Source organism: Conger conger, chromosome 17, assembly GCF_963514075.1.
Source record: "Conger conger chromosome 17, fConCon1.1, whole genome shotgun sequence".
NCBI classification, from domain to species: Eukaryota; Metazoa; Chordata; class Actinopteri; order Anguilliformes; family Congridae; genus Conger; species Conger conger.
This window is the reverse complement of record NC_083776.1, coordinates 20,150,171-20,163,375: the sequence shown is the minus strand read 5'-3', so window position 1 is coordinate 20,163,375 and position 13,205 is coordinate 20,150,171. Positions and strand designations below refer to the sequence as shown.

At 43.9% G+C, this 13,205-nt stretch overlaps 1 protein-coding gene across 1 annotated transcript in view; it reads left to right on the top strand.

Moving 5' to 3' along the window:
- The first annotated feature begins 3,508 nt into the window (after positions 1–3,508).
- Positions 3,509–13,205, top strand: part of thsd7ba (thrombospondin, type I, domain containing 7Ba) — a 174,360-nt gene continuing 164,663 nt past the window's right edge. The window contains exon 1 of the mRNA XM_061226317.1: positions 3,509–3,528. The gene's annotated coding sequence lies outside the window, so the exon portion shown is untranslated. The remainder of the gene's footprint in view (positions 3,529–13,205) is intronic.

Here is a 13,205-nt window from a genome sequence, read left to right as displayed (position 1 = left end):
GCTGAGAATTGGCACTTTAAAAACACATCTAAAACTGTAAAGTAGACAGAGCCAAATTAAGAACAATATCTTTGTCGCAAACATTATGGACCTCAGCGTAATGACATTTGCATCATGGCTCCCGCAGGAGCTTGATTGATGTGTATGATAGCCTCGTCAAAGCATCCATCCATTATCAAACATGTCTATCCCAGCATGCATTGTGCAGGAATACACCCTGGACGTGCTGCCAATCCATCGCAGAGCACACAACATTCACTCACCAGGCTTTTTCCTGTTGTTTATATTTCACCTTTCTTCTCTTTTTTACTCCAAGCTCCACACATCAGGAGAGGCTAAATAAAGAGGCATGAAAAAGAGGTGAAGACAGAGGAAACTGAATGAATATGAATCAGGCAAATGGAATGTCCTTGCTCCTTCAAATGGCAATTCGAAGCCATGTCAGTTGCAGTCATGGCAGATGGGGAGAGGTGGACCCACTGGTCGATCATTCATACATCACACTTTCTGGAAAAATACTTCCATGAAGGATGCACTCATGTTTCCTTGCTTAATGGAAAGTTTTAGAGTTCCTAAGTTCTACTTCTATCTCCTAGACCGAACATTTAATGGGTTGAAATGTCTTTAAAGATGGCAGATCGGCATTTCTGGGTCAGGAGCAAGGAAAAGAAAAAAGAGGCGAAAAATTCACATTCATATGCGGGGGAAATTTAGACTCTCAAACTAACATAACAAGTAACTGGTATCTAAAAAGCGACTGCTGTAATTGACTGGTAAAGCAAATAAAATCCATGGTAATTATTGGAGGTTTTACATAGTTTTGACATAATGTCAAAGGTTGTGTTATCATTACCGCTATTCAATCTTTTCCCTTAATAGAGAACTTTGGTGGGTTGGGGGGGGGGGGGGGGGGGGGGTATATCAAGCTAATGGTATATCTAACTTTATCTGTCATTAATGTTAGTTTGTTTAAAGAACAATCGGCATGACAACTGAAGTGATAAATGATGGAGGGTGAAAGACATCATCTTATTTTTTTCATGCTACTAAAGACGTCTATCTGGAGAGATGGACGTGGTGGATTGGGTAGTAATTAACTAACCAAATAATGTGAGCATTGATCCTGCTAACTTGTACCAGAGCGATTGTAACAAAAGTATATTTATGTAGTTAAGACCTGTCCTTTTTTCATTAATTAATTCAAATTACTAGGTTTTATTTCACTGTTAAGTGCAGAGCAGGTTAAAGGGTTGGCACTGTCTTGTGTGGCAGGTGGTCGTACTGTATCACCATTTAAGACACCCATTTTGGCTTTCATTGTTCATATCATAGAGCACCAGATTGATGCGTTTACTTGTTGAAATTCACATTTTTTCCCTCTGAGGAGGATGCCCCTGGACCTTCCTCCAATTTCTGGGCATCGTCTCCGACGGGCTCAAATCCTCGCAACACCCCTGCTGTCAACCACCAGCGCTTATCAGTACGAGGCTTCTCGCGAATGTGAGGAGGTTGTATGGCAGTCTGGTAATGCCCCGTTTCACCGTGCTTGTATGAAAATGCAATTGTTCAAAAAATCAATGAGAGCTATGTGTTGTTGCTTTTTCAACAAAATTAACTCTAAATTACTATTCACCTTCAATGAAATTGCCCACTTGCTTACCGCACAAAACACTCTCTCCTTGATTGCCTTACTGTATGTGTACTGCATGTTCAGACCAGAGCTCATGCGCGGTGTATTTACTTGCAGAAAGCAAGTATCTTTGGGAGAGTGGTTCCAATTAAAGGCAGACAACATATTTTTTTCATAGGCAAAGACGCATGAGCAGAGATGGACATCACACGTGAGTGGCATGGGTTCGAGGGGCTATCATTGGATCTGGCAATTACCACAGTCTGGGTGAGGGGGAAAAAATGGGGAGATCAAAGAGTTGCCTCAAACATGCAATTATTGTTGGAACAAGAAAATGTCAGACAAGGCCTGTCTTCCCACAACAATATGTATTTTGTGCAAAAATCAATTAGGAGTCAAAGAAACAGGAATCAGAGACTTAAATAAAACCCTGCAAAGCCCTGGTGAATAAAGTGAGCTGTTTATTTCCTGTGGGATAAGGGTTTGTTTGGTTATTTTAATAAGGTTACACTATAATTTGGTCGAATCTCACAATTGTATCAAGTGTCATTTTCAGGATAAGAATATTTGAGTGAAACACTGAATCACAAGATTAAAGAATTTTCATTTATTCTGTTTTGCCAGCAGCTTTTTGTAAACAAACAAACAAACAAACAAACAAAAAAACATTCTGGTCAGGGTGACCTTTCACGTGGGTGGGCCATGAAATCTTGAAATCTGACGTTTCAGTTCAGTAATTAACTTTGCCTCTATATTTGTCTTTTCTATACCGTGCATATTAAGCATGCAATTTTATATTGTTCTTTGGTTACATTATGTTGCATTATTCATAGGCTTTGAAGGCACCCTGAAGGCATTGATACATGTTATATAATTTGCAGTAGACCTGGAAGCTGAAAACATATTTATTCTCCAAGTGCAGAACATAAAACCAACCCATTCTAGGCTGAAGAATGGGTTTAAACTCCACATTACAGAACCTGTTTTTCTGTAGGACAGCATCTTTTTCTGTAGGACATCATTGTGGATGTATTGTCATTCCTTTTATCTTATCCAGAAGAAGCGTGATTCCATCCCCACATATACGTATGTTCCATTTACATTAAATGGTTCCGACAGTTCCTCATACAATATGGTCTAAATCATGCAAAACCCATTTAAAGAAGGACGTATGACCATTTATTTTGTAATGCCTTTTCTGAATTTCTAAATTACTGTACACTGGCCTTGAAAGCTCCGAAAATGAGGATGGAAAAATATCAAGGACAGAAGTAGGGAAGTGAACACATCTCGCATCTCCAGGGACACTAATTTTAGCAACGGTGAAGTACCTGTTCAGTACCTGTTTCACTGTGGCCGTTTTCAGCAATAAGCAGGAACAATTCAGAGACTCGCACTACACCAACAAAAGAAAAGCGACAGACAAAGAGCAGCGCGAGCAGAAGAAAGAGGAGAGGAAGAAAAGAAACAAAAGGAGCGCAAGAGGAGTTGAGGGTGCAGAATTAGTGTCGAGCCGGACTGGCAGCGGAGATAAAAACATTTTTTTAAAGAATAAAAAAAACGGGACGGAGAGAGGACCAACGGGGAGGGCAGGCTCGCCGGGAGAAATGGCAGCACTGGGAAAGGGGAACGCTGCCTGTCAGCCAATGAGTTGAAAGGGAGAAGGCGATGTCATTAGGAGGAGAAGTTCCACCTCCGCACACTGGAGCATCTCTCGAGTGAGGAGAGCGCAGGAAACAACAGCCCTGGCACATCAGCAGCAGCTGTCTGCTCCTCTCCTCTACTTACGCTCTCTCTCTCTCTCTCTCTCTCTCTCTCTGTCTCTCCCCCTCCCTCTCGCCCGTTCGCTTCCTCTCATTCACAAGTGCGCACAGCCGCGGGAAGCAGCAACAGCACAGGTGAGTCTCTGCGCTGCCCTCTCTATTCTTCTTCTTGGTTTGTTGAGTTGCTGGAGCGGGAGGAAGTGCTTCGGTCCGGTGCCTTCCGTTTACGCCGCTGTCTCTGTCTCTGTTGTTGTTGTTGTTGTTGTTGTTGTTGTTGTCGTCGCTGTTGTTGTGGTCTGGGTGTCTCTGCCGGGTTTGAGCCTCTCCTCCGTACGAGGGAGAAAGTGAAGTGGCGCGCTGTAGCCTGAGTGAGATTGCGCAAGGCAAGTTTTGGGGCAGAGCTGAGCGAGCGGACAGTGCACACGCTCGCGGTGACCGGGAGTCAGGAAGGCGAACGCGTGGGCGGTCTTATCGCGGAGAATCCGCCAAATATAACGGCGGCGGCGGTGCTAACTTCAGGACGCGTGCTGCGCAAGGGAGGGAAAGTAGATAAAAGGATAGAGGACAGGCTTGCAGAGGGACGCCGTCCTCAAGGGATGAATTATAGAGGGCTGGAGGGGATTTACTGGACTGGATTTGCATCCGCGAGCCCCGCAGTAAAGGGGTGACAGGTGGGCAGTTGTGGCTAGCTCTTGAGACCAGAAGATTGCGATACAAGTTAAAACCCCGATTCCACTGACTCCGGCTGAGACTGTATGTGCTGCATCCACAGTATGCTGAACCGTGTTTATTCCCGAGCAGAGGCTATTTTTGTGAAAATGCCACAGACACTGTCAAATTGAACTGCTTTTGCCTGTGGCTTTGTTCTTGTTCAGGGCAGATGGGCTGATGGAGATAACATTTGGGTAAAGTATTTGAGCTTTTATGGGGCATTTCTCACTGTAGACTCTGGATGTTATTAGTTGTAACTCTCTGTGCATGGAACATTAACTCTCAATATGCAGGAGCTGGAGGGGAAAGGCTGTTTGATTTTCTTCCCTTTTTTACTGCCGTGAAGACATACTGACCGCAATTAAAAAAGTTAATTTATAACATGGCGTCCATATTGATGTTTCACATTTTTCATTAATCAATTGAGGACCAACTCATCTGGTTTAATCGATCTTGTTCACCGAGAACATTTTTTGACGGAGCATTTTGCTAATGACAACAAATTTGCGAGTTTGATATTTACCATTTTGTTGTGCAAGAACAAGTCGCTGATATTCTTTGAATTATTGTGTTGCAGTTTTCTGCTGATGCCACATGCCAAATATAGCATATGCATTGTACATTATCAGGGTATGTTGGTCTCATGATGCATCTAGTTTCTGTCATCTAAAAATATGCATGCAGGCTCCTTCAAGTGTTTTCAGAAAAGAAAAATATAAAAAAAAACCTCTTATTGTACAACAATAAAAGACCAAAAAAACTCTGTGTTGTATACCTGTAACGTATAGTCGTTTTGCTAGTTGAACCAGATCTGCCCTTTATGTATTCAAAGCGCATGTTTTCTTTGCTTAATGCGAGGAAGGTGTCAGTATGATTAATATGTGTGTGAGAGTGGCATCAATATGGGGACCACTTCTTCAGGTAACAAGCAGACTCCAGTCACTCTGTGGGGAATTGTAGACTCACACCCGGTTAACTCTGAGAGATAAACGGGGAAATAGGTTACAGGAAACTGCAATAAAATCTTATGTAGACTAAAAAATATATGTACATGTGTTTTATTCTCCTGCTGAGCTTCATAACTAATGCAGTAGTGAACTTATATTTTATTTATGTCAGAGTTAATAGGTCGCAATGCAATAAAAATCTGATTGTAGTAGATGTGGTAGATTGTGCCTGTGTCTAAGCTGGGGTAAAATGTTGTTTCATGATTTCTGCTATTATGGAGACAGGATAGGGGAAGTGGCTGAATTAGAGAAAAGGCCACAGAAAATGTAGCGGAAAAATGAGGTTGCTCAAAAGGGCAGTCCGGAGTGTGACCTTAAGAAGATGGGTCCGTTTATTTATTTATTTCATTTTGACCAAACCTGTGTTCAGGCAGCAGCGTGGTAGACTAGGTTATTTCCCTTTCGTGGAAAAGAACACGGCCAACACAACGATACCTCTATAACAGTACGTAATATTTTGGCTCTCGGTTGGGAGTTTATTTTAATACAAAAAGCAATTCCTCTAACAGCTATCAGTGTGAAAACACTGTAATTAAATTTGTTAGAGGAAACAAAACAAATTTGAATTATTTGTTCATGCCACTTAGTGCTATTGTGTCGAGCCTATGCACCTACATGGCCTGTTTGGAGCAGAAGTGAAATCCACACGCTGAGGCTTGCTCAAAATGTAAATGACATGCATTTTCTTTTTGTGGGCTTCTGCTTTAATTCATAAATCCATGCACCCAACGTGTGTAGTCTTCCCTTCATACAATAGCACATTCATACATACGTGTACAGGATGTTCGAGCACATTATTCACTTGAGAATGTAGTGATAGTCCTTGACACGACGATGTGTTTGCTTGGGAATGATTTGATATGGTTTTGCGTTGTACGTAATGTGCAGAGTGCATGGCCAACAGTCCATGAGGGAGAGGGCAGTGCATGGCCACCAGGCCATGAGGGAGAGGGCTGTTTGTCACTAGGAGCTTTGTCTTGCTTATGAATGGCACAGCGTACTGAATTACTGAATTGTGCTAATGCTTCTATCCTTTTTAATGCCACTGAATGGAGCACCATGCAGGTCCCTGTCCGCCCTTTGCAGATTTGAAAATGCGTAGATTAATCGTGACAGCGCAATCACCCGAACGGCATATTCTGTCTCTGCGTTTGTGTTGGGATTCGACTCTGTGGTTTCTTTTCTTATCCTCGAGACCCAATTCTGTTCAATGCGATTACGTGCGTCTCTGAAGTCTGTTCCCTCAACGTGGAGCTGTGGATTTGGGTCTTTGAAAAACAGAAGCAATAGTTGTGCCATCTCTCCATTAATGTTGGTGGACTTGCGGAGAGTATCTATAAATTTTCACGTACATCCTTGACTGCGGCTCAAAGGCTTTTATTTCATGCCTTCTCGTTTTATAGGTAGTGACGTCAGCCGGGTGTAAACGGATATCTCAAGAGCAGTTATCGCAACAGATCTCGGTTTCCAAGTGGGGCACTTCCATACCCTTAAGTAAGATACTTAATCTGGACGGCACCCATAAATATCCTGCTGTATAACTGCATAAGCATATATAAATAACAATGTTTGGCAGTTCAGCAGTTACAGTGAGACGCTTGGGTGTTCAGGGGAATCCTGAGGCTTGTTTCTCCAAACAGTGTGGCCACCATTTCAGCTGGTTTGTTTGGTACACCAAGACTGCATGGTAGTGGGTCAGAGGGATGCTCTGCTTACTCTGGTGGGTATGCCTGGCCCTGAGTGTTTCTCTGAGGATGACAGAGTGCTGTGATTCTGTCCGAGTTGCAGTAAGGTTGTGCTGTGAATCACCTAAACGAGTCGAGCTCCTCCCCGGTGAATTTCTCCGCCACGTGACCCGCGATGGAATTATTTTTCGCCGGCTAACAGCATCCCACCCTGTAAATATTGATCTATCGCTGAGGCTGGTATTTTGGAGCCTTTTGAATGTTCTTCGCGCTATCGATTAGCTCGTGTGAATCTGGTTTGCCCTGTGACAAAGGCAGACGGAGGCATATGGTGTAGCGGGCTTTTAACCTGCAGCTGAAGTCGATGCATATCCCCCATCATAATGCACGTGGGTCTTCACACAGTAGAGCAGGGAGACAATAATGCATTGATCTGTCTATGCAATCCATCAGCCATCTGTTACACATCCACACAGACCTGGGAGTATTTAAGTGTTTGTTGACCAACCTACCATCTTATTGTTTGTTATAAAACTGCAGAACAGGGTACCTAAGAGAATATATGCAGTTTAAAAGTAATATGGATTTGATTTAGTGCTTAACTGTTTACCGCTCTTTACAGTATAGTATCATTTTTCGATACTTCGAAACTTTTTAAATGTGTTCTTTTTGAAAGCATCTTCTCTTTTACGGATTTCTTTTAAAATGGCCCTAAGACTTTTGCACAGTGCAACGTACGTATCCAGTCTATTTAAAATGGGGGTTGTGCAGATAGATGCGCAGTGGAGTGTCTCAGGGCCCTGTCAAACACAGGCCATCTGTGGACGTGAGAGAGCTGGTGTGAGCGCACGTGGAAATGGAACACTGTTTCAGTGCTCCCTGCAATCTGCTGCGTGTCATCTATCCCGACAGTGTTTCACTGTGGATGTCCATCTGCTCTCTGCGAACCAGGGGAAACCCATTTCCAGGGTGAATCGATTGGATTGCTCACTCCTTCAGCAATATGATCCCCCCCCCCCCCCCCCGTGCCTCCACTCCGGAAACACTTTCCCCAGCCGTGGATGTGAAATCACAGCAATCGCTGGGGACTAAAAGCCAGTCATTATATGATTACGTGAACACTGTCGCTAATGGAGATTTGAGGCTATGTACATTCAGATGTGCCCCATCGTCTTTGAGCGTGTCTCTGACGTACTGCTCACACCAAAGTAACTCTTGAGTCCTCTATTTCTTATACAGCATGCAAATTTCAAGAATGTTTGGCTTATGATGATTACAGTGATGAAAATATAAAATAATATGTCATTTAGCTACTGCTTTTATCCAAAGGAACTTACAGTTGATTAGACTAAGCAGAGTACAACCCCCCCCCCCCCCCCCCCCCGGGGTAATTAGGGGTTTAGGGCCTTGCTCAAGGGCCCAACAGCTGTGTGGATCTTATCGTGGCTACACTGGTGCTTGAACCACCAGCCTTATGGGTCCCAGTCGTGTACCTTAGCCACGAGGCAGCCAATTGTGCAAGATCGTTGATGATAAGCAGTGTGATGTTTATGGTGAGTTAAGTGGGATTTAGAATGAACTGATTGCGTACGTACTTATCTTGCGTGTACATATGGCCGTGAGGGTTTCACAGTCTGTTTTCCACACCTGCGTTTTCATCTTCTGCTGCCACGGTTATGACGCTGAAGCCTTGAAGTGTTGCGTTTGAGTTCTGATGGATTCCACTGTGAAATATCAGTCTTGTGAAGTGATTGACACGGCTTTCAGTGACGCACCGCCCTTATCGGCAGAAACTCGACGATAAGATGCGCGTATGGCGAGTCGCATACCTTTTCGCTGTTTATCGAACACGAGAGACTGCTCTAGCGTTCCCACCCAGCACCTAGTTAAAGGCTTTCTTAGATCACCTCTGAGCTGCAGCTTGTGAAACGGCTGAAGTGATGGCAGAATAATGCTAATTGCTTTTGAGGAAAATGCTTGTCAAACCGAGGGCAAATGGCATGAAGTGAAACAGTACGCCACAACATTACCGGGCTTCTGGCTGGCTAATGCGGTTAAAGCAGTGGGTCTGAGTGCAGCGACAGTCCAAAATCGAATCTGCGCTATGCCATCGCTCGCCGTGGCCGGGCCTCCCCGGGGACGTCACGTGACACGCCGCAGTGGCGCGGAGGGAGAGGCCTATCGAGTCAGGAGACGGATCCCACCTTCCGCGCGTTAGTGGCTTCTGTGTGCTGTGGGTGATCCGGGCCCTGCTGTCTGCCGGTGACAGCTGCGCCCGTGCTCGGGTCGGCCAGCGCGACAGCCAGCCTCGGCACGACGGCCGTCGCTCGGAGGACGCGCTTTCTGCGCCCCTCCGCACTGGCAGAGGAGGTCGGGTAACAGTTCACAGGATGGAATAAACTGGAATGTTTCAAAGAAAAAAAGGTACTTTTGAAATTGGCAAAAAAATAAGAAAAGGTTGAAGTGGGCAAAAGAACACTGAGATTGGACAGTGTAAGGCCAGCATTCCGGAGTGTTCTCTTCTCTGTTGCAAATGAAATTGGTGTTTGGTGGATACTGTTCTATATATATTGTACACGTACGCACACATACAGTGGGCTCCAGAATGATTTGCAACCTTAATAAGAATGTTGAAAAAAGAGGCTGCATATAATAAATAACATGGACGATCTATATTTTATGATCAAACATACGGGAAAACAATATACTTTTATTTCAATGCATTACAATTAAACTCACGTTTCAGTTTCATTTTTTTTATTTAGTAATCAATTTTTTTTTCTGAAAACCACAGGTGCCAAAATTATTAGCACCCATTACAATTATGATAAATAAAATCAAACAAAGTGAAATTGGCTATACAATTTTCCTTAATTTAGTCAATCTTAGACTAAAGGAACTATATTTTGCCATTCCATCAATTCCTGTTCCACTGGAGTATAAAAACAAGCAAAATCCCTTTGTCAACCACAGCATGCCAAAAGTCATAGAACTATCAATTCAGAAGACGCAGATGGTAGTTAATCATCACACGTCTGGTAATGGGTACAAAAAAATTCATAAACTGTTAAACATACCACTTAGCACTGTAAGGGCAATAATAAAAACCTGTAAAACATATGGAATGGTTGTAAACTTGCCAGGAAGAGGACACAAGTGCATATTATCCCCACGGACAGGAAGAAGGATGGTGAGGGAGGCCATCAGGAACCCAAGGATTGCATATTAAGAATTGTAGAGATTGGTTGTGCCTCGGGGTCACCAAGTCTAAGAAAACCCCCTTAAAATGTCACCTCCTTACCAGCAAGCTCTTTGGAAGGGTGGCACGAAGACTTACTGAGCCCAATAAACAAAACCAAGCATCTTGAGTTTGCCAAACCTCATTGAAATTATGACTGGAAGAGAATGGTCAGATGAGACCAAAATTGAACGTTTTGGCCATATACACCCTCGACATGTTTGGCTACAAAATGGAATGCATTCAAGGAGAAGCACCTCATACTTACTTCAAATATGGCGGTAGGTCATTGATGTTTTGGAGATGTTTTGCTGCCCGTGGTCTAGGGGCACTATCTAAGATCAATGGCACAATTAATTCAACAAAGTACCTTGAAATCTTGGCAGAAAAGCTGGTTGCCTCAGCTAGGAGGCTGAGACTTGGTCGTAGATAGATTGTCCAGTAGGACAATGACTCCAAACATACATCAGTCTCCAGACTTAAATCCCATGAAAAACCTGTGGTCTGAACTGAAGAGGGGGGGCATCAATGATTCAGAAAAGTTTTGCATGGAGGAATGGTCAGAAATCCCTCCAAATTATACTCATAATAGAAAGTATTAAACCAGGGGTGCCAATAAATGTATTACCGTTTTTTGGGGGAAATAATGTTTTTTTATTTAAAAAAAGACAGATTCCATGGAATTGTTAATGCACACTGCTTTACGCATGTTGGAAAATAAAGCTTTTTAAAGTATTATTTTTTGTTTACAGCACTTTTCATACATATTCATCAAGGGTGCCAATAAATCTAACTAATAAGTCCACTGTGCCTGGTACACATCCACACACATGCATGGCTCTGTTGCAATACCTGTAATTATCTCACGCCTAACAACACCCTTTAGCTGTGACTGCTGGTGATATACACTGGCCTTTTGTGTTTACTGCTTTATTATAGGGTTGTTTTGATGTTGTTTGATGTTCCACGTTTACTGTACCTGTAGTAGCATTCACAGGCTGTATTTTGAAGAGACAAAAAAATATGAACTTTCCCCCCCAAAGTTTCAAATATTTTAGGTGACCCCATGATTAAACTTGGGGCCCAACAGTTTAGGAATCCCCTTGTAAGTTTTGCTTTTCACTGAGCAGTTTAATCTCAGCTATCTGGAGGGTGAGTCCATTCTTACATTTTTCCTATTTTCTGCAGTGACTATCCAGATGTGTGGAATACGTTTTATTATAGCTATCTTTGCAATTTTCCCTAGAGAAGGTAACGTGGCAAGCGAATAAATCGCGTAACATATTACTTCAGGTTTTTCCCTCCTTGTTTTAGATATAGTTGCTGCAGTTTCAGGAATATTCTCATTTTTAAGGGAAGACCACTTTAGAAAAATGAAATGCATATAAATTCTGCTGGCCAGCAGATGATATTTGAATATAATTATACTCACTCACTAAACTCATAATTCTTTTATTCCTTTCGAGAATGAGTCCCCAAATCCTTTTGCGTTTTCCCAAAAAATAAATGGAAGGACATGTTGTGGCTTTTTACCTTTTGTCAATCCCATGATATAACATCCACTTAATGGATGGCGGTAACCACCTACCATGTAAATGGTAAAAGTAGATCAAGGTCAGTGAAACGAAATGCCTCAGAAAAGTATGTCAGATGAAATTGTAATCTCTTTTTCTTGCGTGTGTGATTAATGGTTAGAAGACGGGAGTGTGAAATAATAGGCGTTAACCCGTGAGCGCGCTCTGGCTCCGCGGGGGGCCAGACGTGTCAGCTGGCCTGTGTGTTGTGGTAGGGTCCCGGAACCCCCAGGCATTAGCATTGCAGACGAGTGTGCGTCCCCGTTCTCATTACACACGCAGACGGTGGGGGCAGCGCAGCCTCCGATACGCATCGGCTGAAGGTCAGCTCCCTCACTCCGTCGCTCTGTCGATAGGAGAGCCCTCCTGTCCTCCACTTGTGTCCCTCATGTCAGACGCATTCGGCCAGCAAATACAAACACTCGGGGAAAGTCTATTGGTTCTGCCCCCTCCCTCTCCTTTTTTCAATTACCCGGCTGCCTCCGCAGAATGCTAATTATCTGGCGCTTGATACCCGCCTGATCCCCCCCTCCTCTCCGCGGGTGAAGTGGATGGCGGATTTGAGGGAGCGTCTCCGCTCTTGATCGCCGGCTGCTCGGGGTCCGGAGCCCGGGGAGAGATGGGAAACGCTGATTCCGTGTGCGCGGGCCCGGTGTGTACGCATGGACGGGCACCGCAGGCCCTCTGAGATCCCGTTCCCGCCTTTTCCATTACTCCGGGTTCACAGAACAGTTTTACACGCGGCCTCCGCGTCGGGAATTACTGCCGGAATGCGGCTCTTCCGAGTACAAGCCGTTTTTAACGTCCACTGTGGCAGCTACACCCCCAAATATTTATCTTCCCTGAGTCTGTATGCAAGACCAGTGCCAGTGCCAACTGGGGCTAATCGCCCCCATGGGAGGTGACACGCAATTGTACAGTGGACAAGGCTATAGTCTGTATGGAGCTGCATAGGAGTGGTCTTTTTCTGATTCCACTCTGTTTGAGTTTAGGACAGAGTCACGTGTTTATAAGGAAAGCGGTGGGTCTGCACTGGTTTGAAACAGTGTGTCCTGTTTGGTGGGGGTTGCTCCATGAACATGGTTGGGAAGACAATTATAGATTCTAAATTAGGCTGGGAATTGGACACACATCCCTATGTCACTCACCAAATAATAAGAATTTTTTAAAATCCCTCCCACTGCCTCTGTCAGGCAGTACAGGCCATCATGGCTGCCCAGCTGGGAACTACAATGCCCAGCTGGGAACTACAATGCCCAGCTAGGACAGCCTGACAGACTGTTGCTGCCCAGCTGGGAACTACAATGCCAAGGTACGGGGTGTGGGTTGGGGTCCTCTAAAAGTTTCTTGGAAAAAAAGAGATGCAGAAACAAGCAGTTTATATTGAACTTCCTTTATATTGAACTTTCAGAAACTGTTTTTGAATCCCTGTTCTTCAGTTTGCATCCTGAAACAAATGTCTGGTGAAAATGGAAAGAAGCCATTTTGCAATCCAGCGTGGTTTACGGATCACTCCTCACCACCCACAGTCCACATGGCATGAAGGTAAAATTCCCAAACTCGTGTCACCTCAGAGTATAAATTTAATTAGTAACTA